Source organism: Rhipicephalus microplus, chromosome 6 (genome assembly GCF_043290135.1).
Source record: "Rhipicephalus microplus isolate Deutch F79 chromosome 6, USDA_Rmic, whole genome shotgun sequence".
NCBI lineage: Eukaryota > Metazoa > Arthropoda > Arachnida > Ixodida > Ixodidae > Rhipicephalus > Rhipicephalus microplus.
This window is the reverse complement of record NC_134705.1, coordinates 123,853,731-123,860,203: the sequence shown is the minus strand read 5'-3', so window position 1 is coordinate 123,860,203 and position 6,473 is coordinate 123,853,731. Positions and strand designations below refer to the sequence as shown.

Genomic DNA, 6,473 nt, shown 5'->3' with positions numbered 1-6,473 from the left:
CACGGCGGGGCGTATTAAGAATAATATAAAATAATTTGGGAAGTCTATATGTTTCCCTTTACAATGGGCATTCCGTCGAACAAGCTTTACGTGACCTCGGCATAAGATCAAAGGAGATGACATAAGTGCAAAGTCTTTTTTCATCAATCACTTGCTCAAAACGTGAATGTGTGCCGCAAGAATACGTTTTTTGTCAAGCTATAAATACGAGAATCAAGACGCACCCTGACCCAAATGCACAAAAAATAGCTCGCAGATTTTATATCGCTTTTGGCATTGAGTCATGTGGTGAATGCAAATCCTTTATATACCATCAGTGTCTTGTCTTAGGTATGACTTCTCGGGCAGCATTGAAAATACTGCTGGGTCCTATGTATAAGATGCCTATCATGCTGATGTCTATTTTTATATTATGCATCAGTACAACATATGGACTACGAAGTCCCCTTCGTAAGCATGAATTCATTATACTTTTCCAGTTTTCACAATAACTTAGGGCGACAGCAAATTTAACGCACTGTGGATGTTTATGCTTGCATGTTCCTCGCGGTACATGTGTTTTTTTTTTAAATACTATTTGGTTCTCTGTACAAATGCAAAATTTAATAGGTGTAGATGCACTTCTGCTAAATTCATAGTTTAGAGAAAAAGTGGTAAAGGTGCAATTTAGGACTTCTTAGAGAAAGTTAACTGCAGCAAAACTTTCATTTTGGTTCATGGTGAAGAATGATCTACTTCTTAATTGCACTATATTGGCATAATGGATTCTATCGACATCACTCGTCTAGCGTTGACGAACAAAACCTCTACTAAGAATCGATATTTGCATAAGTGTGTTATTGTCGAGTGTTTGAATGTGCTATTTTTTCTTAAAATTAATAAATTTATCTGGCACCAATGGTTGAAAAAGTGGAGAGGTTTTATATTTGTGTTAAGGAGCTCGCTAAACTTCTAGAACAAAAATAAGCCTACAATTGTCGCTGCACCTGTAATATAGGATTTTGCTAAGTTTTTGTCATGAGTAGATGCCACAAATAGACTCTAAGAGTACAGAAATCCCGTTTTAGGCGCAAAACAAAGGCAGACAATAGAACGTGAGGCGTCTAAAACAGACAGGCAGAAAATGTTTAGGCGTCTATCTTGTTATTTGTATGCACAGTAACGTTTTACAAAAATACAAATATATCTAATTCAAATACGTGCGCTACCAGTACCTACAAAAGAAAGCGAAAAAGTATATATAATATTTTTGTGATGGCACATAGGCACGAAAAGCTGAACATAGCCGTGAAATGCTCTGTTTTCACGTCGTTTTAAAAGATGATGTCTATTCTTTTATTCTCCAGCAGGATGAGTTAGGTATCCACTATAGAATCAACACAAGCATGGATCAATTTCATTTTGGTATGGCATAGAAGAGCCGCACTGGAGCAGATAGCCAGACTTCTAAAGGACCAGTGATGAGAGAGATGCCTCATTTTTTTCCGGTCTAGCCACAAATGGCGAACTTATCTCCTGTAGCTGAATACCTTGAAAAATGTACTATAAGCAACACGGGATCCATCTTCAGACCACATTTTTTTTGCTCTTTACACTCTAATGTTCTCCGGACTGCTTTAGGTGGTGTGGCAATAACGAACGCCTAAATACAGTCGGTGCGGAGGCGTATGGTACACAGGGTGTCTTGCTTTATTTTTAAAGTGGTTGTTTTCCGAAAGTTTGTACAACAAAAGAACCATAGTCTGGTACACCTTAAGGAGTCTGGTCAGACTCCACCTATGACAGTGTTACGCCTCCACGGCTAGAAAAATAGTTGATTTCATGCCCTCTGCAATATTCACCGAAAGTGAAATCACCAGTTATCAAATGTAGGTGAACTCACACATGAATCAAATCATTCGGAGTCAGTCACAGTCAAATCAAACCACGAGTCTGAGGCTGAGTGTGTACAAGCAATATTCTGGTAACTGAGTCCGAGTAATCCGGTTTAGAAACATTTCGACGAGTGTGAGTCTCATTTAGGCGAATGCAAAAGGTATGTTTTTTTGAATTAGTCTGACTGAGTTCTACTCCTTATGCCTATCTGTTCCAGCAGTACGGCTGATAAGGTTATTGTATCTGACAGTAGTTTGAAGCTCATAGAGTTCTGAACAGTCAAGGTCGACCGGTAACAAGATAACGGTACCAAATCGAAGTAAAAAACGATATTTCAGATTTGTATTTAGGCCAAATATAAGGATATACAAACATCGAAAAATCGGTTTTCCACCGCGCATCGTGAATTGCTTTCATCATTTTTACATAAGCCCTTTATGCAGAGAATGTAATTGTTTAACTAGTCTGCTTCAATTTGTTTGTGCACTACTACTCTGAAAGGTGAATGGATTATTACGTTATTCTAATATTTTGTCTTTTACTCATTCCTTTATAGTTTGTGACAGACGGCTTGTCCTTCCTCAATGCCAGTTCCCTAGAGGTACGAGCAATTTTATTTTCTTTGACCTCTTTGTCCTTCCTCTTTCAATCCTTATTTTCTTTGAACAGTTTTACATCTGCTGTGTTTTTGATAAATTACCAGTGATAGTCTTTCAAACATGTTTGAAATTGTTTTGGCAATAGTACTGACATGTTTCTTCGGAAACCCCATCAGCGGTACTAAAGGTACTGTACCAAAATGAGAAGCCAAATATTTTTAGGTTCTTGCTTTGTGCTGATCAATGGGGGGCACAGAGCGCTCTCAGGATCAACAGCTTTCTCTTTACGATGTTAGACGTTGAGAAGGCGGTAAATATTGATTTTTGGGAGGCATAGTATCTCCATAAGTTACACATTGAGAGTAACAAGGCAGACCAAGCGGTTAGAAGAATCAAACCCTTCATAAAGCGCCGAAGTGGTTCCCATATAACAACATTGCTTCTATCAACAACTGCTGTGGCCTTATATTCTATCTGAACCCATCTTTACCGGAATCTATTCTGCATGTAATAGGTGCTGCCTCATTGATCACTGCCATGCGCTCTGACATTGCTTCGCAATAAGCAGCAACAAGGGCAACAACGGAGAATGGGGCAGGCAGCTCCAAGCAGTCTTACATTACAGAGTCAGCTGTGGACAATCCAAGGGTTCAGCGAAGTGCCCGGAATTGTGGCCTTTCGTTTCCAACGTGGAAGGGGGACGTTTCGGGCTGCGACATAAGCATGACCTATTGAAATTTCTTATGGTTATTCCATCGAGCCGACCATCAGTTCACGCAGAATAAACTTTTTCTGAGTTTTACCATTTGACAACAGTCAGGTCTCATAACGCAGCTCATTTTATGGCACTAGCAGCACGCAATGTCGATGCTAGGATCACGTGAGAACATTATCACGGTTGAATCAGGCCACATGTGAGCCTCGAAATTCATCTTTATGTTCCCAAAACTGAAGAGAAGCGCTATATGTTATCGTTTTCATAGGCTTTCACCATTCTACCAGCTGTCACAAAGCCTGTTATAGAGATCATTCACAACACTCGATTTCACAGTGGGGCACTCGTGTTGAATGCGGTGCATCGATGCCAGAGGAAATTGTTCTAAAACGCAGTTTTTGGCACCTGCTCTTTTAATCAGTGACGTAGACATCGTTTTAATCGACAGAGATTATGAGGACTAAAATGAGCGAAGCTGTACTCTGTCGGTATTGCGAGCGACAGGTATCTAAACTCCGTTTCCTTCGACTGTTTTCATATTTTGCGATGCCTGCAGTGCACAGAGTTGTCTCCGTTACACTTGAATGCTGGCAGCTCGTGCAGTACTGGCTAAAAAAAGTTGCAGTTATACAACTTGCAATAGCCAGAGCTTCAAACTCAGTTGGCATTAGCGCAGCTTAAAACATGCGTCAGTGCTTTTGTGATTGCAACTCCTGGACGCCAGTTTTGGCATTGAGAGCTTCTGCGCCTGCATACCGAACAGAGTGAACGAGCGCAAGAAAGACTCAACTTGGAGCACGACAGAAGGCTAAAGAAAGTGGTACCAAGGACAGCACGAATCAATCAATCATTCAATCAATAATTCAATCGATCACTCCATCTACCAAAACCCTTTATTTTCACCAAGAAACAAACTATTCCGCTTAAAAATCGTGGCCGAGAAAAAAGCTTTCCAACGATTCCTTGACAACTTTCCAACCACGCATCGGCGGTGAAACTAGAGGGTTCAGCACTAGATCTCAAAGAGACGAAAAATACAATAAACTATGCGAACAAAATGTTAAACACTTCAAGTATACGTTTCAATTTACAATGCGCAAATATATGCAAATGCGCATGCATTCACACACACACACACACACACACACAGACATATATATATATATATATATATATATATATATATATATATGTTGAATGAGAAAAATAATGATTCTCTGTGTCAAGACGTTAGATCCTTTGTGGCCACTGGCGGCGATGCGGACCTTGTTGCACCCAAGCTGCTTTTCGCGGCCTCCTCATTAGTTAGGGAATAGCCCTACCCTTCATTTTTGGTGATATGTGTGATATAGGCTGCACGAAATTATCCGCACTAGATAGGCTGCTCTCGGCGCTCTTCTCCTCAGGCAAACAACGTGCCTTTACTATTGCTTGTCAAATGGTTGACTACACGTTATAGTGTTTTTAGCCAGTTATTTCTGAATTATGAGCTATGCACTTGATTGATGTGCGTCGTCTACAGCTGCGCTTAAACGAGCTGCCCGAGCAAGAGCCCAAGACTACCTACGCCCTAATTCAGAGTTGTGCGCCCTAGAAGCAAAAGCATTACCCTCAACTTATCGGTAAATTAAAACACATAAATCGCTGCGCTAAGCTTTTCCTTTAAGTAATATAGTAATCCTCGATGAATTTTTTGAGTAATCTCCCAAGTTCGCATCGTTTGAATTTATTATTTATTTAACCAGAGACACTGTCGTTATATTACTGGATAACTCAGTCCTTGTAGGAACGTGCCGTTTCAAAATTCCTGCTTCAGCAATAAAAGTCTGTAGAATCATTGCGAGGGAAGGGGTTCCGCTTTGAATACTGCGAGTTGTAATCAGCTACATCTAGCCACTGTTCAGAGCCAACGGCATTCCACTTGTAAAGAGACAATGTTTTCATATGAAGAGTTACAGATGTGTCGGTGCATATGCGAGCAATTTCTTTTCACGTTTGTTCTAGTAAGAATATCTTAAGGAACTAATAGTCTGTAAAACGTTCTTCAGTTTTCTCTACGGACCAATAACAATCAGAAGTACCATGAAGTAAAAGGCGTGGCCGCAGCAACAAAGCACACATATTACCTTACATATGAGCAGTGGTGGTAGTAATGTAGGAGGCAGATCCGCTACCAGACTAAATTTTTCATCATTCTCTTGGTTGTAAGGCAAAATTTTTTATACGACAAGGTTTTTACCTAAAAGTGGGATGTCATCTTTTGTTTTATTTGCAGCCTGCTACTGCGACGAGCTTCCAAGGCTTGGAGCTGCGTACAGACAATTGTATTACTACGACAAAAATACGAATAGATGTTATAGATATGGACAGTTACACAACTGCAATTCATTTCTCTCAAAAGAGTTATGTGAAATTACTTGCGTAGTGCCTGACGCTGCGCGGTAGATAGGTACTTACATGTGTTTCACTGAGAATTGTGTATTAAAACTGAATTACACGATAGCAATATTGCTGTGACAATGTTTGCTAGCTGTTCTAAAACAATAAGCAGACAGCACGTTGTCTATTCCTTAAGACTTTCACAATTCAAGTTAAGTGCAAAGCAGTTCTTAGAAAAATTCAGCAACTTCTATCTTCATCTATCTATCTATCTATCTATCTATCTATCTATCTATCTATCTATCTATCTATTTATCAATCTATCTATCTATCTATCTATCTATCTATCTACCTATCAATCTATCTAGCTGCCTATGACTTTTGGATCTCCCCGCCGGGGCGTCTGCGCAAGCAGGCGTTTGGTCTGTAGTGACACCACGTACCCCAACTAACGGGGGGGGGGGGGGGTGTTTCGACTTCCTCCCACGCCTAGCCGTGCGTGGTTGAGCCTTGTCCGGGGAATAGGGGATCCTGGGGGTTGAGCCAACGCCGGGTGATTGGACCTTTAAGGCCCCCAGGAAGAGACTACACACCCCTTGGCCCCAGCTTCACGTAGACGGCACCCATGGGCTGACCCACCCAGGGGAAATCCAGTCACCTTTTCCTGCTTCTCTCTCTCTCCTGATATTCGTCTTTTCTCTCTTCCAATCTTTCCGGCCATCTCTTTTCTTCTGTTTTCTTCCATCTTCCAGCCGGCAAGGGCTAACCTTGTGTATGTGCCCTTTCTTGGTGACATATTATTGGGTTGTAGTGGCTCTGTACAGCTGGCGTTGGCGTGCCTTTATAATTGTGCTGCCGCGTCCCCATGTTGGGCGTGATGGTGGGTGGCTGGCATGGCTGCCGAA

General features: G+C 41.2%; 1 long non-coding RNA gene across 1 annotated transcript; it reads left to right on the top strand.

The window, feature by feature from the left end:
- The first annotated feature begins 320 nt into the window (after positions 1-320).
- Positions 321-5,697, top strand: LOC142764926 (uncharacterized). The gene is made up of 3 exons (XR_012883969.1): positions 321-450; positions 2,432-2,476; positions 5,465-5,697. It is a non-coding gene; the product is annotated as an uncharacterized LOC142764926 (long non-coding RNA).
- Positions 5,698-6,473: the final 776 nt, after the last annotated feature.